Source organism: Ictidomys tridecemlineatus, chromosome Y (assembly GCF_052094955.1).
Source record: "Ictidomys tridecemlineatus isolate mIctTri1 chromosome Y, mIctTri1.hap1, whole genome shotgun sequence".
In the NCBI taxonomy this organism is placed as follows: Eukaryota; Metazoa; Chordata; class Mammalia; order Rodentia; family Sciuridae; genus Ictidomys; species Ictidomys tridecemlineatus.
The window spans coordinates 24,445,646-24,468,930 of NC_135494.1; the positions used below are offsets into that span (position 1 = coordinate 24,445,646).

The window sequence follows — 23,285 nt, forward strand, 5'->3', positions numbered from 1 at the left end:
AGGGGTGGGCTGGGATGCCTGTGGGAACACGTGGGAGGAGAAAGAAAAAAAAAAAACAGAATCAATAGGAGTCAGCAAGTGAGATGGCGAGCAGGGTGCCAGGCCTCAGGATGGACCTGGCTGGGGAACAGGAGGGAATTGCCACCAGAGACTCTGAGCCCATCAGTGTGGCTGGCAAACGTGACGGACACAGAGCACAAGGTCTGGGCGACTGCAGCTGCCCGTGTTGGGGAAGCCAGGGCACCTGTGCCCTCGCAGACTGAGGAGGGAAAGTGCAGGGTTGAGATGGCAGAAGGGGGCGCAGCTGCATCAAGAGAACTTGGCAAGGAGGACCCATGCGTGCGCCTGCTCACCCAAGCCGTAGTGGCCAGGCGCTGTGCTGGTGTGGCCCTCCTTCTGGGTCAGCACGGGACTGTGGTGCCCTTTTAATAGCAGAGGAAGGGAGTGTCCTGGCCATGATGCTTAACTGCAGTGGCTTAAGACAAGGCAGAAGTGGGCAGCCCTGGGCCTGCAGCAGCTCTTCCTGTCCCTCCCCTCCGCCCCCATGGTGTGAGTTTAAATGATGTGTCCCCAAAATAAATGCTCAAGTCCTAACCCTCCAGGACCTGAGAATGTGAACTTAGTTGGAAAAAAAAAAAAAGGTGTGTGTGGGGGGAGTGGTCTTTGCAGATGTGATCAAGTTACGATGAAGTCCTGCAGGGTGAGTCCTGCTCCAATATGCTGGTGTCCTCTTGAGAAGAGGAGAGCCAAGCAGACACGGGGGAGGAGGCCTTGGGACAAGGGAGGCAGAGACCAGGGTGTGCAGACACAAGCCAAGGAATGGCAGAGCTTGCCGGCCACCGCCAGGAACCAGCGAGGCACCCAGGAGCCTCTGACTCGCTGATCTAGGGCTTCTGGCCTCCAAAACGGTGAAAGAACCCACTTCTGTTGTTTCAAGCCAAGGTGATCAGGAGATGGAGGACAGGGACCCCGGGGAGCCAGTTCACCTCCTTGCTAGCCTTTGATTCTCACAGCACTGCATTCCAAGCAAGTAGGCGGGGAAAGGACAGAGAAAAAGGATGTGCCAGTTGGCTCAGGTGGCCTCGTTTTATTAGTGGAACAATAGCTTTCACAGTTGCCTGCTCTCGGGGGCCACAGAGATGATAGTCCAACCCAGTGGCAGACAGGGAGGTGAGTGTGGTTTAGAAATTCAGCTTCCACACACACACACACACACACTCATGATGTGTATGTATAGACAAAACACGGTATTTACATATCTTAAAATTTACCAATTTCAAGTGCACAATCAGTGAGTTTGGGTAAATGCATATGATCGCAGAACCCAAACCCAATAAAACGTTTCCATCTCTCCAAATTCCTTCCTGCTGCTCTGAGGTTAGTTCCTTCTCCAGACCTGAATCCAGATTAGCCTTTGGGATAATTTGATAATATAGCATGGAAGTCTCTTGTGTCTGGCCTCTGTCACTCGACAGAGGGCTTCTGAGGGTTCTTATGGGTTGTGGTCGTGTGTCCGTCGTTTGTGCCTTTTTGTTGTGGACTAGTATTCCTTTGTGTGATTGAAAATAATGGGTTTGCTCACTAACCCATTGCTGGGTTGATTTCTGCTTTGGCTGATATGAATAAAGCTTCTGTGAACATTTTCTCCTAAGTCTTTAAGTGGACATGATATCTTTACATAAACAGCTTTATTATGTATCCTTTGGGATTCTCTACTTAGATAACCTTGTCTCCGTAAATACCTAGGAGAGGAGTGGCTGGGCTCTGGGGTAGGAACATGTTTACACTTAGACAGCTGGGCTTGGTGGCGTTTATCTGTAATCCCAGGGATTTGGGAGGCTGGGGTAGGAGGCTCCTAAATTCAAATCCGGCCTCAGCAATTTAGCAAGCCCATAAGCAATTTAGCAAGACCCTGTCTCAAAATAAAAATTTAAAAAACAACAACAACACTGGGGATGTAGCTCAGAGGTTAAGCACCTTGGTACCAAGAAAATAAATAAATAAACTTAAATTTAAAAGAAGCTGCCGAGCTGTTTCCAGTGTGGCTGCAGCAGTTTGCATTTCCCCCAGTAATGATTTTTCACATCCTCGCCAATAGTCTTGCCCAATCTTGCCGGTCTTACTCATTGTGGCCATCACAGTGGGTGTGAAACGGTATCTCATTGTGGTCTCCATTTACATTTCTCAAATCCTTTTCATGTGTTTATTTTTCCATTTCATTTATCTTCCTTGGTGAAGTGTCTGCTCACATTTCTTGATCAATCGCTTAACTAGGATTTTGTTTTCTTAATATTGAGGTTTTGTGAATTGTGGATAGAAGACCTTCACTATACCTGTGATCTGCAGAGTTTCTCCTAATCCATTTCTTGCCTTTTCATTTTCCTTAATAGTGTATTTAAAGAGGAGATTTTTAATTTTGATAACATTTTAACTTTTTATGTCTCATCTCAAAATTTTGGCCTAACCCCAGGTCACTAAGATTTTCCCTGATGTTTTCTTCTAAAAGTTTTATAGATTTAGCTCTGACCTTCAGGTCTGTGATCCCTTTTGCATTCATTGTTGTATGTGGTATGAAGTGAGAGTTGAGGTTCATTTGGTTGCTTTTGCATGTGGCTTATCAGCTGATCAGTGTCATTTGTTGAAAAGGCTATTTCCCCCATCAATTATCTTGGTACTTTGTAGAAAAATCAGTTGACCTCATATATGTGCCTCTGTTTCTGGACTCTTGACTTTGTTCTGCTCACCTATATTTCTATCCTTATCTAATACTGTACTTTTACTGTAGCTCTATGAAAGTCTTGAAATCAGGAAATGGGAATCCTCCAATCTTTAAAAAAATTTTATTAGTTCCTTTTATAGGTGACAGTCGAATGTATTTTGTCATATCATACATACATGGAATATACACAATGAGGAGTTACACTGGTTGTGTATTCTTCTATGAGCATAGCAAAGTTATGTCCAATTCATTCTACTATCCTTTCAATTCCCTTCCTTCCTCTCCCTCTGTCCAATCTAATGAACCTCCACTCCATCCCCCACCCCTACTTCTTCCTCTTGAGGGTTCCTATCTGCATATCAGAGAGAACATTTGGCCTTTGGTTTTTTTGGGATTGACTTATTTCACTTAGTATTTTACTTAGTCACCAGTTCCATCCATTTACTGGCAAATGCCATAATTTCATTCTTCTTTATGGCCGAGCAATATTCCATTGTGTGTAAGTACCACATTTTTTTTTATCCATTTATCTGTTTGAAGGGCACCTTGGTTGGTTCCATAGCTTAACTATTATGAATTGAGCTAATATAAACACTGAAGTGGCTGTGTCACTGTAGTATGCTGATTTTAAGTCCTTTGGGTATATAGCGAGGAGTGGGATAACTGGGTCAAATGGTGGTTCCATTCCAAGTTTTCTGAGGAATCTCCATACTGCTTTCCAGAGTGGTTGCACTAATTTGCAGTCTCACTAGCAATGTATGAGTGTACCTTTCCCCCTACATCCTTACCAACATTTATTGTTGCCCGTATTCTTGATAATTGCCATTCTGAATGGAGTGAGATAAAAATCTCAGTATAGTTTTAATTTGTATTTCTCTAATTCTAGTGATGTTGAACATTTTTTCATGTATTTGTTCATCGATCATATTTCTTCTTCTGTGAAGTGTCTGTTCAGTTCCTTTGCCCATTTATTAATCGGGCTAGTTGGATTTTAGTGTTAAGTTTTTTGAGTTCTTTATATATCCTGGAGACTAATGCTCTATTTGAGGTACAGATGCCAAAGATTTTCTCCCATTCTGTCGTCTCTCCCTTCACATCCTTGATGGTTTTCTTTGCTGTGAAGAGACTTTTTGGTTTGATACCATTCCATTTATTGATCATAGATTTTTCTTCTCACACTTTAGGCATCTTGTTGAGGAATTTGGTTCCTAAGTGAACATGTTGGAGATTTGGACCTACTTTTTGTTTTAGTAGGCACAGGGCCTCTGGTATAATGCCTAGTCCTTCATTCACTTTGAGTTAAGTTTTGTGCAGGGTGGGAGATAGGGGTCTAATTTCATTTTGCTACATATGGATTTCCAGTTTTCTCAGCATCATTTGTTGAAGAGGCTATCTTTTCTTTCTCCAAAATGTTAAGGGCACCTTTATCTAATATGAGATAACTCTATTCATGAGGGTTTGTCTCTGTGTCTTCTATTCTCTATCATTGGTCTTCATGTCTTTTTTGGTGCCAATACCATGCTGTTTTTGTTACTATAACTCTGTAGTGTAATTTAAAGTCTGGTATTGTGATGCCTCCTACTTCACACTTCTTGCTAGGGATTGCTTTGACTATTCTGGGCTTCTTATGTTTCTAAATGAATTTAATAAATACTTTTTCTATTTCTATGAAGAACATCATTGGAATTTTAACAGGAATTGCATTAAATCTGTGTAGCACTTTTGGTAGTATGACCATTTTGACAATATTAATTCTGCCTATCCTAGAACATGGGAGAATTTTCCATCTTCTAAGGTCTTCTTTCTTTCAATTTCTTTCTTTAGTGTTCTGTAGTTTTCATTGTAGAGATCTTTCATCTTTTTGTTAGATCTATTTCCAAATATTTTATTTTCTTTGAGGCTACTGTGAGTGGGATAGTTTTCCTAATTTCTCTTACAGTTGATTCATCACTGATGTATAGGAACACGATTGATTTATGGGTTTTAATTTTATATTCTGCTACTTTAATGGATTTATTAATGAATTCTAGAATTTCTCTGGTAGAGGTTTTTTTGGGAGGGTGTCTTCTAAATATAGAATCATTTCACCCGCAAATAGGGATAGTTTGAGTTCTTCTTTTCCTAGTCTTATCCCTTTAATTTCTTTCATTTGTCTAATTGCTCTGGCTAGAATTTCAAGGACTATGTTGAATAGAAGTGGTAAAAGAGGGCATCCTTGTCTTGTTCCAGTGTTTTAGAGGAAATGCTTTCAATTTTTCTCCATTTAGAATGATGTTGGCCTTGGGTTTAGCATATACAGCTTTTGCAATGTTGAGGTATGTTCCTAGTGTCCATAGTTTTTGTAGTGTTTTGAACATGAATGGATGTTGTGTTTTGTCAAATGCTTTTTTCTACATCTTTGAGATAATCATAGTATTCTTGTCTTTAAGTCTATTCATGTGAGGAATTACATTTGTTGATTTCCATATGTTGAACCAACCTTTTATCCTTGGGGTGAACTCCAGTTGATCATGGGGCACTATCTTTTTAATGTTTTTGTATGTGATTTTCCAGTATTTTTTGTTTTAAGAATTTTTGCATCTGTGTTCATGAGGGATGTTGGTCTAAAGTTTTCTTTCCTTGATGTGTCTTTAGTTTGGTTTTGATATCAGGATGATATGAGCTTCATGAATAGATTGGAGGGGTTCCCACCTTTTCTATTTCATGGGATAATTTGAGGAGGATTGATTAGTTCTTCTTTGAAGTTCTGGTAGAACTTGGCTGACAATCAGTCTGGTCCTGGATTTTCTTTGTTGGTAGGTTTTTGATGGTGTCTCAAATTTCTTTATTTGAAGTTGATCTGTTTAAATCGTCTGTATATTCCTGATTCAATTTGGATAGATCATATGCCTCTAGAAATTTGTCGATGTCTTCAAGATTTTCTCTTATTGGAGTATAAATATTCAAAATAGTTTCTGATTATCTTCTGTATTTCAGTAGTGTCCATTGGGATATTTTCTTTTTCATTGCAAATTTTAGTAGTTTGAGTTTACTCTTTGTTAGCTTGCTAAGAGTTTATCAAGTGTTATTTATTTTTTCAACTTTTTGCTTTGTTGATTTTTTGGATTGTTTGTTTTAATTTTATTGATTTCAGCTCTGATTTTAATTATTTCTTGTCTTCTGCTGCTTTTGATATTGATTTGTTCTTTTTTTTCTAGGGCTTTGAGATGTAATGTTATGTTATTTATTTGTTGACTTTCCCCTCTCTCAAGAAATGAGACCAATGCAATGAATTATCCTCTTAGTACTGCCTTCATAATGTCCCAGAGATTTTGATGTGTTGTATTGTTATTCTAGTTTACTTCTAAGCAAGTTTTTTTTAAAAAAAATTCATACCTGATTTCTTCTGCTGTCCATTGGCTATTCAATGGCATATTATTTAGTTTCCAGGTATAGAGTAGCTTCTATTTTTTATTTTATCATTTATTTCTCATTTTTTTCCATTATGATATGATAGAATGCAAGGTATTATCTCTGTGTTTTTGTATTTGCTAAGAGTTGCTTTGTGGCCTGAGATATGGTCTATTTTAGAGAAGAATCTGTGTGCTGCTGAGAAGAAAGTGTATTCAGTCATTGATGCATCGATGAAATATTCCACATATGTCTGTTAAGTCTGAATTATAAATTATATTTTTTAGTTCTATAGCGTCTTTGTTTTTGTTTGGAGAATCTATCCAGTTGTGAGAGTGGAGTGTTAAAGTCACCCAGTATTATTATGTTGTGGTTTATTTGATTCTTAAAATTGAGAGGGTTTGGTTGATATATGTAAATGCTCCATTGTTATGTCTTGTTGATGTATAATTCCCTTAAGCAGTATTAAATGTCCTTCTTTGTCCCTTCTGATTAACTTTGTCTTTATGTCCACTTTATCTAATATGAGGATAGAAACTGCTGCCTCCAATTTTTTTCCACAAAACTATTTTGACTATTCTACATGTCTATACAGTTTCTATACAAATTTCTACATAATTTTACAATCAGCTTACAATTGGCTTTTTTTCTACCAAAAAAAAAATCCACTAGGATTTTGAATAGCATTTGCATTGAATCAATATTGTGATTAAAGTGAAAAGATGTGACCTGTAGCAATATCATGTTTTCTAATCTATGAAAACAGAATCTCTTTTTAAATTTCCCTCCACAATAGTTTTCAGTTCTCAGGTATAGATTTTACACATATTTTAAAAAATACATTCCTAAATATTGTCATACTATTGTAACAGCATTTTTATTTTATGTTTTTTCCAATTGTTCACTGCTGAAATATAAACATGCAATTGATTTTTTAATGTCCATCTTACACCTTGTGACTTTGCTTAATTTACTTAGTGCTAATAGCTTTCTTATACATTCCTTGGGATTTTCTAAACAATTGTGTATCTTTGAATGAAGATATTTTAATTTTTTTCCTTTCTTATTACTTTGGCTAGCACCATGTTGAGAAAAGTAGTAATGATGGACATCCCCGCACTCAGTGGACTTCATCCTATTATTTCTTGTCAACAAATTATATTTCAAGGTGAAGAAGCTTCTCTGTCAGTGGCTTTTTTGGTTTTTGTCCTAGTAAATCTGCCTTTCTGCCAATGTGCTCTAAGACCCCATTGTCTTCCTTTCCTTAAGGGAAAGCACTTAGCCTTTTACAGTTGAGTATTATGTTGACTATGGGTTCTTTGTTTTTGTAGATCCTCTATGGGGAAGTAATTTTAACTGGCTATATTGCTGCCCAAATCTGTATGAGGTTTTTATAGAAAAGGAGGGAATGGATATGAGCATCTACCACACAGAAGATGTTTCTTTATATGTCAGCAATATGTCTCAGCTGTGTGTTGACTTATTGGGAAATAAGCATATCTTTTCATTAGACACTTTAAGGGTGGGCTGTTGTTCACATTAATTATTAAAGGCATATCATTACGTATTAATGGTACTGTGTGTGATAATGTGTCTTTGCAAACAATGTATTTGGGAGGGGCAGATTTTGCAGGGAACTACCTATCCTCAGTTCCACTGGGAAGCTGGGTGGCCTGTGGTTAGGAACATGGGTTAGGAATACTGGGAACCAAGACACAGCTCAGCTCTGCAACCTTGTATAAAATTATTCAACCTTCTCTGCCAGTTTTCTACCTGCAAAATGAAGATATCAATAAAACCCACCACCAGGGGTTCTGAAGACTAAATGAACAGATGCAATTAATGCTTAAAACAGTTGCCAGTTGCCTGCTGCATTTAAATGAGGAGTGAGTTTGCATACACCTAATTTGCACCCACATTTTTGGTAGCAGGCTCACTGCCTGAAGTAAAGAGCAATTATATCACTTTAAAAGTCCTCTCTCCTGAAAACTTACCTCAAGCTTTTTAAGGTGGTACACTTGGTTTCTATTGTTTCAAGACATTGTTTGCACAATTAGCACATCTTAAAATCTTGTGCATTGCATATGAGATTAAAGGGTTATAGGCAGTGACACACTTGAGGTGAACATGGTCACTTTGCTTGGAGGTTGAGCCAGAGTATACTTTCTGATCTGTTTACTTTCACTTCTTGACAGTGGGCTGGAGTGAAGCCCCATGTGGCTCCTGGATCAGCCCACCTGAGTGTGTGTGGACCACTATGAAGTCCCACTTGGCTTCATCTTATTATTTCCTGCCAACAAATTATTTTTCAAGGGGACAGAAGCTTCTCTGTCTGTTGCTTTGCTGTGTGTCTGGCCATGCAAAGCTACCTTTCTGTCAACATGCTCCAAGACCTAGGCGTGCCCCTACCTGCCCAGGGTGAGTTTGTAGGTAAGTAGGGGGCTACTTGCCAATAGGAATGAGGATGTACTGAGCCTGCCCCAGCATCAGTACCAGAATGATGACATATGAGAAAAGCTCTTGAACTGGCTGGCACGCCTTCCAGGATCTTTCCCTTACCTTGACCTTGCCTTTGCCTTTTCCTGGGGACATTTTGAAGCCATGCCAGCAGATATGCAAAGAGCCCTCTATGAGGTTTTATCATCTGAAATCTCTTGTTCAGCCAGCTGTCTGTCCTGGTTTTCTCTTGATCAGGGCAGTGAAACACTTATTCCACACATTGAGTTGTTATTATTATCAGGAAATGCCTTTGATTCTATGTGTACCATCTGCAGCGTTTCATTCATCTTCTCTGACTCCCCTGCAATGGAGGGGGTGGTTAGTATGTGTGAATAGAGCCTATTGGACAAGTTCCTGGTGTTCTTCTTTATGGCGTTCTGGGTAGTTTCAGCATCTCCTAGAACTTCTGGGAATGGTTGGCTGGTTCTTGTGCTTCCACCTGCAGGCTGCTCCCTGAGAGTCACCTGTCTCTGCCACAACTTTTCAGCTGTATTTGTGACACCAATGCAGAGATGCATGGATCCAGAGAGTGAGGAGACACTGTCCTCTCCCTCAAGTGTCAGGAGACGCCCAGTTAGGTGTGGAAGCAAAGCCGTCTTCTCCGAGCCATGCCCGCCGCCCTGGGTGATCGTGCTAAATTATACATGGGCAGTGACTTTCGGCAGTGCTCTTTTTCCACTGGGACACAAAGCCTTCTGTTGTAAGAAGCGTTTCCCCCCAGCAAGACCTCCAGGCCCCAGAGAAACTGCAGAGTTACGGGAAAGCAGAGTGCTTTCCACCCGAGAGAGCTCCTGGGAGCGTGAGTTAAAACAAATGGGAAGTAGGTAGATCAGGTCGAACTTTCTATTTGAGTGTCATTTTCTTGAGCAGCAAAAAGATTGCTACAAGTTTAAGTATCAAGCCATTAGGTTTTCGAAACAAAGAAAGGCAAGAAGGAACAAAGAAAAGTCAGAAGTGCCAAATTTAACTCTTTTCTCTGCTCAGATAAGAATCTGCCCTTTGCTTCGCTGAAGTGACTCCAGTTCTCGGCTTCCTGATGCAGCATCTTTCTCTTGCTTGTGTATTTTCTTCGTTCTTATTTTATTCTAGCCATGTTTTCTCACTTCCCTTCAAATGAAAAATGAAAAGAAAAAAGGTGCCCTTCATTGAGGAGGTTGAAAGACCACCTAATACAGTGAAGATCTCCCAAAGTGACTCGTTGATTGAAACAGTGTCACAACATACTGTGCCTTCCGCTTCCATGTTTATGCCAGTTCTCCACACATGTCAGATGTGGACACTACCAAAGAGCAATGCTTGGGACGCCACAGGAATTCAGGAGGTGACCTGGAATCAAATGGAAGCCTCTGATTACAATGGAGGAAGGAAGGCAGGCAGGGAGGGAGGGAGGGAGGGATGAGAGAAGGTGGACTGGTCACGTTGAGGATTGGATTTAAGCAGTCAGTTCTAATCTTTACAATTCTTCGGGTGTGAGTGCCCCTATTAAACAGTCCACTGTCTCTGTGCATTTACCTTCTCCTTCAAGTTTCTCCAATGTCTCTCACTGCTCAAGAATTGGCCATGGCTGCCTCCATATTTGACATGTGAGGAATTACCATAAACACGGACCTGGATTCCCCATACATCCTTGATGACATTCACTCACCTCATGAGCCCCTTTCTGATCATGGAGGCCGGCCCACCAGAGACCTTGCCCATTCTTATGGTTATATTAAAAATTGGATGTTTGCCATCTGTCTTGTTCATTTCTCTCAGAATGTCATCAGTGGCTGTTTTTTTTCTGTCAATGTACCCGGTGGTGACCAAGAAAGAGGACTTCTTCCTTGCCTGGAACTCGTGCCTGCACCACATCACTCTCCTGTCCCTGGCACACACTCACAGAGGTCAGTTGGGATGAGTGTCTGTTCCTGGGCAGCTCAGGGCTCTGCAGTTCATCTGGGAATGTGGCTTTCCAGAGAAAAGACAGTCCTCACGCCAGTCTGAGCCTCATGTTGGACTTAGGACCCTTAAAGACCAAAAATCGTGAAGCTTATGGTAAATCAGATCCCAGCCCCGTGGGAACTCTGACTAGATGACACCCACAAACCCATCCCTAAACACATCTGGAGCCTGGTGATGGCAGATGGCACCAGACAGCAGCCAGTTGGCAAAACGCCAGCTCCCCAGAAATGACCTTTGCCCCACAATGACTGTCATTCCTAAATCAACAAATGGGAGGGTGCACACCAGACAAAGCAAGGGTGTTTTAATAGGGCCACTGCCTCAGAATGAGAAGCACAGGACTAACTTTTCAACCTCGTCGTCTAGGTCACAGGAAACAGGGTCAGATTTTTAAGTCAGGGATTCTCAACTAGGGGCATTTTACCCCCAGGGGGCACTTGGCAAGGCTGGGAGATGTTTTGGGTTGTCTGAGGGTGGGTAGCGTTATGGGCAGATGGTGGGTGGAAGCCTATCCTACAGGACGCAGACAAGACCCCACAGCAAAGACTCTTCCAACCTAATACATCCGTCACTCTGAGACTGAGAAATTGGAATCTTCATTTTGGCCTCCAAAGACCAAAATAACAAAATACAATGAAACATTAACAATGAGTAAGATCCATGGTGGAGGGTCAGTGAAATTCTTGTTTAATCTCAAGAGTCATTTGTTTCACTCGGCATCAGGAACTGGAGACATGGGGAATTATTAAAAGAGAAAGTCCAGATGCTCGTGAGCTTGTGTGCTATGTGGGGGTTTCCACCACCCTGGGCCACTGCTGGCCCCAAGGGCAGGGCTGGGATGGTCCACCTCCACAGCTGCAGGGGCCTGGCTCCTGGTGTGTCTGGACACTGTCATGGTGGAATTCCTGCTGAGAGTCAGGACAGATGTTACACCAGAACCCAGGAGAGCCTGCATCGTAGCCAGCCCCAGCCTGCTCACCACCTCTCTCCCCAACCAGGAATTTCTAAGAGAGCAAAGTGCCATGTAATGAAGTGCCACATGATCCAGTGGCCAGCCCCTTCCTGCAGAGCTCTGCTGGGAGCTGGCTTGGAGGGAATGGTGTGGGCTCAGACCAAGCCTGGCCTCTTCTCTCCCTCCAAGGACCAGCTCTGGGGTGGTCCCGTTCCTGGGGTGAGGCTCATGGTACAGAAGAGAAAGGACAGGAATGGGAATGTTCCAGGAGCACAGGTTCCTTGGGAAGCAGGAGGCCCCAGGAGTGCCACCCGGGGCCGGCCTTTGCACACAGTGACTGCACCGTGGAAGAACCAGGGCCACATTAACCTTCCTGATTCTGATTGGACTCTACCTCCTACACCCTGGGATGACAGGAAAGAGCAGGAAAGAGACCAGAGGATCAGGGCAGGGCAGAAGTTTCTCTTCCCTTCAGGTTATTAAGATGCAGGACAGGGTTCCCTCATCTGCAGATCCAGAAGTCTTCTCTGCACACCCACACTGTGCCAGACTCAGGGAAATTGAGTCATCTTGCTTGAACTTAGAAATGACTGATGCATCAACCAGAAATGTCAGTTTATTCACAAGTCAAAACCCAACTGCCAAGTCACGGGCACAACGCCTATTCCTTCACGGGCACCTCTCCACATAGAATTGACTTAGGATAGGAGGTGGCACCAGGCACCCCATCTGTGTAGCACATGCCCTCAGGCCTGGCTGGATACCTGAGTGTCCACTGTGATCCCCACAGGCCATGTACGTCCCTGGACTGGCTTGGTGCCCCAGTGCCAGCCTCACCCCTCAGAAGTGTATGTGCACTCTCCTTCTCTGTATGTTTTTCATATTTGTTGATCAGACTGAACTTTATCTGAGATATGAAGCCATGCCCTAGCCACCCCCACTGAAAGAAGGTATGCCCCAGGCTTCCCCTCCAAGTATGCAGACTTCTGTTGGCTTCACTCCTAGGGCACTGGGGCCCAGATGCTGGGGTTCCTCCTTCTGGGCTTCTGTGCACTGACCACAGACACTGCCAATCTTGGAGCCCAAGGATGAGCCCTGTGGACTCCAGGTTTTCAGAAATGGGATTGTGTTTGAGAAGGGGAGGGGTCCAGCGATCAAGACAAGGATCCCTTCACCTTAGAAACTCGATGGCTCAGTCTGTTCGTTGAGAACATCTCTGTGCTTGGTGTGGGGACTGAGGATGTGGGCTCAGAGTCAAGTCACCTGGGCTCAGATCCTCGAGTTGTCTCTACAGCTGTGAGCGAGTAACTCAGCCCCTCTGGGCTTCAGTTACACCCTGATGTGGAGAGTGGTATTTACCTCATGGGGCTGTTGGAAATATTAAACTAAATGATCCTCGAAGTTCCTTGCTGCAGCACCCAACTCATGGTGTTTAATAAAAAACTGTATCACTATTAATCAGTACAAAAATCTTAGTTCTCAGAATCGAAGTAGACCATGTAGACCTTGTTCCTTAAGAGGAAGAAGAAAAAGGAAGATGAAGCATCTGAGTCTCAGTGCACAAGGGCTTAACACCAGGAGGAAGCATCAAGGATTTGAAAAGAAAATCCAAATTGATTCTGAAACTTTCACTGGTATTCCAAAGTGATTGCTTTCAGGAAATGAGTCCCCGGTTCAAGGTCAGATGAAGAATGTTTGAGTGTATAAAATAAACGGAGAAGATTAATAAGAACTAGTTCAATGGCAGCATTTAGAAAGTCCAGGAATATTCTGGAACAGAACGATTCCTCTATACCAAGGAGGCTACTATGGATACATAATGAGCCCAAGGATAAGACCTTACTGAGCAGCACCAGCCAGGGAAACGAAGATGGTACCTTCAACAGCCTGCTGCCCTCCAGCAGGGTCTCCCGGGGGTGGGAGAGGAAGTCGAGGAGCCCATCTGTCTTGGGTGACCCAGCCAGGTCCTGCCTTCAGAGACTTCTGAAAGGAAGAGCTCAGGGAAGAGGAGACGAGGCTCAGCCTGTTAAAGCTCAGACCTCGGGTCACCCCACATGACAACACAGCCAGAGTTGAGCCATTTTTATTAGGAACAAATGCGGGGAAAGCCTTCTGGCATTCGCGTCCGCTTGTCACCTGAGGACTGGAGAAAACCATGTTTGAAATGAAAATGTGAAGCAGTCCCCAGGGGTTTCTAGTGGCATGGAACGGTTACAATGATGAATTGTTATTTTTCTGTAATACCCATTTTTATCTTGCCCTAGAAATAGCGGTTCTGAAGCCTGGTGGCGTCTGACCCCTAAGGGCGCACAGGTTCCTAAGCAAAAAAAAAAAAAAAAAAAAAAAGGAGAAACTAAGTACTTTTATTAAATAATGGCAGCCAGCCTTTCCCAGCTCTGTCCAGAACAGTCTTATTTAGAGACAAGGTCTCACTGAGTTGCTTAGCACCTCACTTTTGCTGAGGCTGGTTTTGAACTCGTGATCCTCCTACCTCCTGAGCTGCTGGGATGACAAGTGTGTGCCACCCTCCATCCCCAACCCCTGGTAATGTTTGTGTTTTGAAAGGAGACTTTGTTAACTGCAAGCGTGACCACATGCATTACTGACATTTCAGTTCCTTGTTTGATCCCACAGTGCTTGTTTGGTACTCTTTATGGAGTCAGTGTGTCCCCTCCAACTGCAGATGGGGTTATTTTATATAATTGTATTCACCTGGCTTTCACTTTGGCATTTATGCCCTACATTATGTGAGCAAAGAAACATTCAATACCAGGACTTCAACAGGAGATGCTCTGTGAGTCTGGGTACTTGTGTTCAACTACCAGAGTCCCCCGAGTCCCGAGTCCTCCCATCCAGGCCTCGATGGACCTACAGTTTGCAAGTCAGCCCACTCTTTGGATAGTGGGATTCTGCTGCTGGAGGTGGGGGTAGGGAACCAGAGGGACCAGTGGACAGTGGCAATGTGTACCCTCCCTTCCCACTGGCCCTCATCTGCTGGTAGGACAAGCTTTAGCCAGTGTGACCCCACACTGGTGGCCTGAGGGAGGGGGAGTGCTGTGGGTACCACTGTCCCTGACACTGACCTCTTCCTTTGTCCAGCCCCCATTAAATATGTAGCCAATAGAGCTGCCAGAAGGTCTAGGGATCCCAGAATGGCAGACAGAACTGCCAAATCGAGGCAGACCCAGAATCTTGGCAGCCCCAGCATTGGGAAGAGAAGGCAAATCCCGGCTCTGCTTTCTCTATCCCAGTCATGTGACTGAATTCCGACCTCTGAGCACTTCCTGTGAGTGAAAGGTGCCTCTGGGGGTTGGGGTTTCCTTCTCAAAGCTTCACTTCTCCCCTTGACCCTGGAGGTGAACTTGTACTTCAGATCTGCTGGACCTCAGGACTCCCAGGTGCTGCTTTCTAAGAAGGGCCATGGCTGCACCCTCCCCAGGACCCTAACCAAGCTCAGGAGCTGGTTGCAGAAGACAGCTGTCCTTAGAACTGTGACTCGCTGTCCTTTGACGGGGGTGACAGTGTATGAGGCAGTTTTATCACAAATGACCCAAGAACCATTGCACCGGGAAGAAGAAGAAACAAAAAAAACAAAAAAAGGCAAAGTCTGACTCCTCGAGGTCATTTGTTTTGTGGAGTCCCCTTCAGAACAGAGTTTAAACCTCTGGGATTGGACAGAGGCGGATGAGATGTCACTTATCTGTTGGGCCTGGTGTCCTGGTGGGCTGAAATGCTCCCAGCAGTTCTTATCTACAAGTGCTTGCTGTGCACCCAAACCACGTTCAGTGCTTGGTTCTTGTAATTTGTTTCATCTCCATAACAACCCCACAGCGTCCACGAGGCACCCGAAAGGCTGGCTGCGGTGCCTGGGATCACACAGGTGCATAGGACAGAAGCAAGATTGCAATCCCAAAGGTCTGCTGCTCTCTGCCTATGTGCAGGGCCCATATTCATGCTGGATCTCACTCTTCCAGCTCAGAATTGCTGGGAAAAAAAAAAGCAAGAGAAACACGCCCCCACATACACACTTTATATATATATATGTTTTCCTTTATTTTCATGTGATTGGAAAATCATAGTTTGCATGATGAATTGCAGAGATGGGGTCCTATTTCCATGCTGCATTGACATCTTCTGACACCTATTTAAAAACCAAGTTAGACTAATATCCACATTGATGGGCAAAAATGACAAAAAAAAACAAAAATGAATTCACACTGAGTAACTGTAGTCTGTGAGTTTTCCATTGCCACTAGTGTTCAGAGTAAAACCTACACTGTGAGTACAAACAGAAGTGGAGGCACTTTTTTCTTATCATAGTAATTCTAAATAAGATTTTGTATTTTTAAAACTTAGCCTATACCACATATTGTAAAGTTAAACACATTGGCAATAAACATAATTTAAATTTAGGTTTAAGGGACAACATGTTCTAATCTCAAAAACATTTAGCAAATAACCTTTGAGTTCACATGAGCCACCCACACAAAAACCAAAATGAACTACAGAAAAAAAAAACTGAAAAAGCAACTGTCTGTTGACAACCAGATTTCTTTCAGCTCTTGAGTTTTTCATCTATAAATAATCTGTATGTTTCGCATCTGACCATTTTCCTAAACGGCACCTCCTGGCATGTTCTCACTTTAGAGTGTCTAAAAGACAAGAATTAAATGTGTAAATCATGGAAACTATTAAGTTTTTGGAGGGGAGCTCTTTAAGACACATGCTTTTTAGATACCAAAATGAGGCATTAAGATGATGTATTCTTTCTTTAGTGCATCTGTTTATCTTTTGTGAAATCTCAAGCTTGATAAATCACCAGAGATAAAAATATCATTTTTAACTTATCATAGATCCCAAATGCCAGGAGGAAAAACAGCACTGTGTCCTCTCTCTCATGAATTTACCTCTCTCCCTGCCTATGACTTATGAGATTTTATTTGCAGAGAAAACATAATGTTCTATTAACTTGAAAATGATGGCTTTTCCCCAGAAACGTGAGAACCAGGGAGGGAGAATAAAAGCAGTATTCATCCTCAGATCTAATCACCCAACAAGTTTCACTGTCTGCTTCAAGTGGCATAGAGTGTTACATGGGGAAGATCACAAGATAACTAAGGGTGAGGTTTTCACCAGTAGCTAGTCTTCATCCACTGACACTTAGAAGCCCTGCTCTGCATATCAAAGTGGGTATCGAAAACTTGACAGGGAAATTTTACTTAATACCAGTGTAAATAGAAATTGGTGAAGCTAGCTCAATTCCTTGACCCTGTCCCCAGAAGTCACTCAGAAATTCTCAAGTAGCAGCCTGGATAATCAAGAAATTCCCATAAATTTTCTAATTATAAATGAAAATTCTTCTGTGCAGCTAGAGGACTTATTGTAGAGATGGTTCCTAAATGGTTCTTACTGTGAACTGGAGGATTGCAGATCATGAATCAAATGAATCCGTTCATCTACAACACAGAACATGGCAGAGCATTCCAGAATGTTCCAACCTGCTGCTTCCCAGTATGTAAACAGTTTCCTGATGCAATGAATGAATATCAGAGTTTCTTGCCTTGTTCATATTTTATGATTTTTCACTCTTCAACTTAGAGCAAATCAAACTTCATGTAGACCTTCTTCAGGTCGTGGGCATACAGTGGAATTTTTATGGTAATGGTTGCTGATGAAGCTGATTTAAGGAAACACTCAGCTCTGTCGTAAGCCTCAGAGATGCCCAAAGTCCCGGCTGTACAGGACCAGTGGCTGCCATGAGCAGCTGGCCTCCATTTCTTCTGCTCTTTCCACTCACAAGAATCATGTAAGCCACACTGGTCCTGAAGAATGGCCTTGAGGGACTGCCTCAGGTGTGGGACCGAAATGGCAGACGTCCTGAGAAGTTGAAACTCGCTCCATTCTCCATCTCCAATGCCCATATGAGGACTGAGACCACAGAGATGCTCCACCCGGATGCGGCATCTGCTCAGCTGGCCCGCAGAGGCAGTACTGGCATGGAGCACCCTTTCTTTGCTCCCATGTCTACCCAACCCCATCCAACATCCACTTCTTGAAGTTCTATCGTGGGCTTGGGACTCTGTTAAGTTCTAGTCTTAAAAGATCCAGGAAGAAACAGCCCCTGCTTCCCAGAGGCATTGGTCAGAACTGGAACAAGAGCTGCCCGAGGCCAGGTACCCTGGGAGAACAGGAAAGAGATGCAAGTCAGACGAGGTATGGGGTGCATGTGGCTTCCCATGGGGTCAGGAAGGAAGTGTTGGAGAAGAGGCCAGGGGAGAATACTGAGGGAACAAGCCTGGCAAGGTGGGTGGTCATGGGCATGTCAAATGCCTTTGGGGCCTGGCCTCTACTGGGTGGCCATGGGAAGCTGGGAATTGTCCCTACTGAGCAGGGTCCACCTGCACACCCAGGCATCCTGGAGGAAACTGTCCTGGCACTAGGAGACATGTGCTTTGGGGAAAGGGACCAAGATGTCAGCAAGTAGGCATGACCAAGAGGTCAAGGGACAAGGATTTAGTGGCAGTGGGGACCAAAAGGAGAGTTTGCTTCAGAGAAGCAAGAGCACCGTGCTGGAGGAGGCTGCCTTGGGAACGGGGCGGAGAGCCTGCAGAAACAGCTACAGATGAGGGCTTCTCTGCCAGAGGGGCCCCGCCTGCACCCACACAATCCAGGCAGAGGAGTGGTCAGAGAGGGAGGGCCACGCTCAGCTCGGCTGCTCTCCGGAACTGAGAGCATGAACTGGTGACAGAACAGGCTGAAGATGGAGAAGCCAGCAGTGGCCCTCACCCTCACACACCTATAGGTCCCTGAGGGTCACCTCCACCCCTTCACCCAATCCCAGTGGGCAGGACACTGGAGCCACCATGACTGCTGGTTCCCAAAATGTACGAGGCCCCATTGACCCTTTGCTTTGAAAACAAACTTTTCCCTGAAAAATGAAACCCCTCCCTCCCCATTTCCCTTATGTTGTAAAGAGGTAGGCGGGGGACTTCAGAGGCCTGGGGCCCCGGCTCTGCCACTGAACTGAGAGCACTGCTGTTACACACAGGTGACAGGAGGGGGCTGAGCGATGGGGTCCATGCTGCCACCTTGTGCTCCAGAATCAGTGGAGATAGGACTTGCCAACCAGGGGCTGCCTGGTGAGGACACAGGGAGGCCCCTGCCGCTAGAGAGGGCCACCTGGCCCCAGGCACCCAGTCATGCCCCCTTCAGTTGGGACTGTCCTCTGGGGTAGCTTCAGCCTCTATTTCTACCATCCTGAGAGGGGCTGCCTCCCTCTGCAGCTGGCTGAAGTGAGACCCCAGTCTGCGCCTGGATGCAGGCTTCACAGGCCTGGCTCCCCCTCCCTGGGGAAGCAGGGTCTGGGTCCCCAGGGGGAGCTGGCTGGCTGTAGCGCCAGGTCTTCCTTCTCCCACAGGAGCTGCCCTCCATGCGGGGCCAAGGACAGGGACACAAAACAGTTTGAAGATATGAAGGCAGCTGGCTCCGGGCTGCCTGGACGTGGGTGGCTTCATTCACCCCCAGGACAGCTTTGAATTTCTAACTCGGGTTCCGCCTGCCTTAGGACCTCTGCAGCCCAGGGAGCAGCGTCCACCTTCGCCTGGCCCCTTCTTTTTGCAGCTTTGTCCCACACCGAGTAAATTCTTCAGTTTGGACACCAAGCTCTTCCCTGGCCAACCTGGTCACCCCTTGACGTGGCTGAGCAGCAGCAGCAGCACATTGCCCACAAGAGGCCTCTGCTGTTGGGACCGGGAAGGCATGGCGTTGGGGTACCTAGGGGAACGCGGTGCAGGCTCCGGTGGCCCTCCAGGCAGCCCATGGAGAAGGCTGCAGCTGGAGAAAGGCCAAGAGAGAGAGAGAGCCTAAGAGAGAGAGAGCCTAAGAGAGAGGGAGCCTAAGAGAGAATCCCTGTTCCCAGGCCCTGGCACAGGGATCGAGAAAGAAGCCAAGAGAACATTGTGAGATTGGATTTCGGAGCAGGTGTGGTTCACACGCCAGGGTCAGGTGTGCCTCCTAACTTAGCCGTGGACGTCCAGTCTCCCCAGCAATATTCAAGCAGAAAACAGCGGATGGCCTTATCCATGTGGGTTGTCGTGTCTGTCCCCCTGATTTGCAGCAAGGAGTCATAATGACATCTACTCCTGACATCCACTTCCCTGTCAGGCACGTCCTGCTGGGCAAGGTCCTGCCTTCCCTGCAAAAATGGCAAAGACAGAGATGGCTGGGGGGAGCTGATGTCCCCGCTGCAGCGCATGGCCATATGCTTTTTCTCCCACGGGACCACTCTTCACTTGCATTAGGTCATTTTCCCCTAGGTTCCCCACCCCCACCCTCTAGGCTGCTCATTCTGTAAAGGACTATTCTCTCTGTGGGTTCACCTTCTCCCCCCACAAAGGTGGGAGGCTCCACCAAGGAGGATGTGGTTCTGCTCACCCGATGAAGGCTCGCGGCCTGCTGCTGACCTGAGCAGCCTGGGGACCCCAGGAAGCACGTCGGCCTGCAGTCTCTTAGGGAAATCTGCCCCCGACAGACCTGAGCTGTGGGTGCTTACCCTGAGGCCCATCTCATTCTTACTGGGCACCCAGCCTCTTCAGGTGGAGGGACGTGGGTACCACAGATGCTTTCGTTCTGAGGGGTTTCTCCTCTTTAAGGGAAGGAGGGGACATGGCATGTCAACCTGTCAACAGTGATGCCTCTGCCCACAGCCGTGGGCTGAGAGGGGCTGCCCAAGAGTGCCCATGCCCATTCTTTCTGCTTTTGGGACTTGCTGACACCAGAGTGGTGTGAGGTGAGAGAGAAGCCTGCCATTGGCCTGAGAGCATGTGTCACACTGACCTCTAAGTGAAGGGAAGCGACTGAGAGATGCATTGCTCCCCCTCTGCTCCCAGGGTGGCTGGTGTCCTCTGTGTAGAGGGTCCCAGGGGCTTGTCTCCTGAAGTTCAGCCACCCGGTTGGGTTCCCACCAAGACACCTCAGTCCAGCTCCACAGGTGGGGTCTTGGCTCTGGGCATGGGGGACATGCCACTGGTGGAATGGGGTTTGAGCCAAGGCGCAGGCCTGTCTTCTGAGTGCTCTCCTGAGCCAAGGCCAGCAAGTCCATCTAGCACCAAAGACTGATCCCGAAAGAGAAACCCAGTCTCCTGCATGGCACTGCAGGGCGTGGACCAGGGAAGAGAGGGTGATGGGAAGAGCGAGAGGAGCTTCCTCAAGGCACAGCAGGAGGTGCTGGTGTGACATTGTGCCCTGCACTGTTCTCTTATGCCCAGCCCTCCCTCTGTCCCCACCCCAACCCTAGAGGCTAGCACTTTCTCTACAAGTGACCGAGGACCTTGAGGACCAGCGAGGGCACAGGAGCCTTCTGTTGGTTCCGAGCACACTTTGGTTAGGTGAGAGCAGGTGTTTGGACATGGAAGAAATAATTAACATGAGAGTCGATGGGTTGCACCCGAGTGTCATGACGGAAACAGTCTGGAGAATTGGGTTCTATAGGTAACATTGGACAGTGCTCTTCTGATGAAAATCCATTATTGCTGATATAATCCTTTTTAAAACATCTGTGACTGTGAGTGTGACATCTAGACATCCTTGAGGGCCAGGACAGTGGACTCAGAGCACCCCTCGGTCCTGAGGCAGTGTAGCTCTGCCTGCCCTCAGGGGTTTGTGAGGTCCAATGGACCTGGGGTCGGGGAGGGCTGTGTGAGACTGCTGGGGTGGCCTGAGGGGTTCAGTGCAGGGCTGCGCTTTGCAAGAGCTGGGGCTGTTGCCAGCAGAGTGGCAGAGAAGGGCCTGCCGGGTGAGCAAGGCTTTGAGGCTGGCAATCGGAGGCTAATCCAGACAGGTTAATTCAGTAAAAAACTCTGTCCCTGTCCAAAGAAACAGGCTGAAACCTGAGGGGGCAGAGCAATCATGGGGGCATTCAAGAGCAGGGATGAGAGTGTGTATTTGGGCACTTATTTAGACGCCAATTAAAAGCTGGTGCTCAGGACACCAATTGGACTTTGGTGAAAGCTGGGTTCCACCATCAGGGAGAAGGCAAGGGTGGTTTATGGAAATGGCCTAGATTCATAGGTCTAGGGCTCTGCTGGCCCATTTCAATGGATCACTAAAACATCTGTTTGTGAACCTTCCTGGGCCTCCCTCCTCATTCTGCTTGGAAGGCTGGTGGGGGAAAGATGGCTGATACATCTTGGGGGGTGGGTTGTGAGATTTGCTGAAGCCAAATGCGTGGGGCCCTGTTGTGTTGGGGTGTTGGAGCCATGGACATTGGGCTGGAAGGTGGAGTTAGAAAGCTCAGCACCACCAGGTTTTCCAAGGCAGGGGGAGCCCTCCCGTGGAGGACTTGGGATAGGGTTGCATCTCTGGGGGACAGAATGGCCAGGCTGTGGCTAAACCCAGAAGCTCCGGCTATTTGGAGTGGAGCTTGGCTGCTCGTCCGTGGCCTTGTGCTCTGATGGACTCATCCCAGCCAGGCAGAGAAGTCGCTGCGTGTGGGCCCTGACCCAGGCAGGGCAGGCAGGAGTTCCGCCATGTCACGAGGAAGGGCAGAAGCAGCCTGCCTTCGTGTCCCTCAGGACCATGAACTCTCCTCCAGGCCAGCCCTGATCCTTGTCTGCAGGAGGGTCGTTCACTGTCTTTTCTCCCCGTGCAGTGACCTTGGAGCAGTTCTCCCAGGCAGTGAGGAGCTGCCCAGACCCACAGGACCAGGCTCTGTTAATGAAGGTATGTTACCAGATGAAGTACTGACTTCCTTGAAGCCTCTAGCGTTTGTGTTGCCCCGAGGAGGGTTCTGTTTTCACAAGCGGGAGTAAATTTATCATCTCTGAGTTTTGTGCTCCGTGGGGATACTCTTGTCATCTGTGGGTGGGAGGACTGCTGGTTAATGAGCACAACTGAGTGCAGACGTGACAGGAGAGTGGGTGTCACCTACGAGCAGGGAAGCTGTTGAATTCTCCAGAGGGCCCTATTGGTCTATTTAAACTCATCTGACAGTCTTGATTCTTTTAGCAGATTTATGAGGCTTGGCCAAATTCCATGTCTCCCTCTGTATTTTTTAATTAAGACAAAGGATTCCCTCCATTCCCAGTCTGCCACCTCCTCTCTATTAGACACTTCATGTTAGCCGTTGGGATGAGCCTCTCTAGCCAGAGCTCCCTTGCCCGAGAGCGCCAGACAGATTTCTTCCCTTCTCGGTGACAACTATTTTATTCCTTCCAAATGAAAGGAGCAGAGGTGTGGGTGCCACCTATGCTTGGGCATGCAAGTGGCCTGCATGAGTTTCATCGTTGCTTTGTCTTTGAAAGCAGTGGAGAGCTGCCCTCCCAGTGTAGAGCTGTTAGGCGCCTGTTTTCACCCAGAAACTGGGCACCCATGTCTCCATGAGGTCACTTCCATTTCACGCCATCAGGAAGCTGTGTGCACCAGGAATTGCATTTCTTCACCCAAACACCAGCTTCTTTGCCAGGTGTCCTCTGACTTTGGAAATGAGTGGAAAAAATAAGGTGTCACCATAAGGGATTTTCAATTCATTTGCCTAAGATGTGATATTTTTGGTCTGTTTTTTTTTTTTCTTTTCTTTTTTTAAGTTTTCAGTGATGCTAATTTCACAATCAAGAGGGGCTGTGAGTCCTAAGCTCTAGGTTCCTCCAGGAGACCCACGTCATAGCATGCCCACTTGGCAGTCCTGGGTGTCCGACACAGGAGCTGGCGTGGCAGAGATTCAGTATGTGGGCATTTCCTGCTGTTCTGAGGTGTCCCACATCAGGCTCTCTGTGCCCTGCCCTGTGC

At 46.0% G+C, this 23,285-nt stretch overlaps 1 pseudogene across 1 annotated transcript in view; it reads left to right on the plus strand.

The window, feature by feature from the left end:
• Positions 1-23,285, plus strand: part of LOC144371895 (acyl-coenzyme A oxidase-like protein) — a 275,541-nt pseudogene that overhangs the window by 227,568 nt on the left and 24,688 nt on the right. The window contains exons 16-17 of the transcript XR_013431978.1: positions 10,409-10,491; positions 22,150-22,220. The product of XR_013431978.1 is annotated as an acyl-coenzyme A oxidase-like protein (transcript). The remainder of the gene's footprint in view (positions 1-10,408; positions 10,492-22,149; positions 22,221-23,285) is intronic.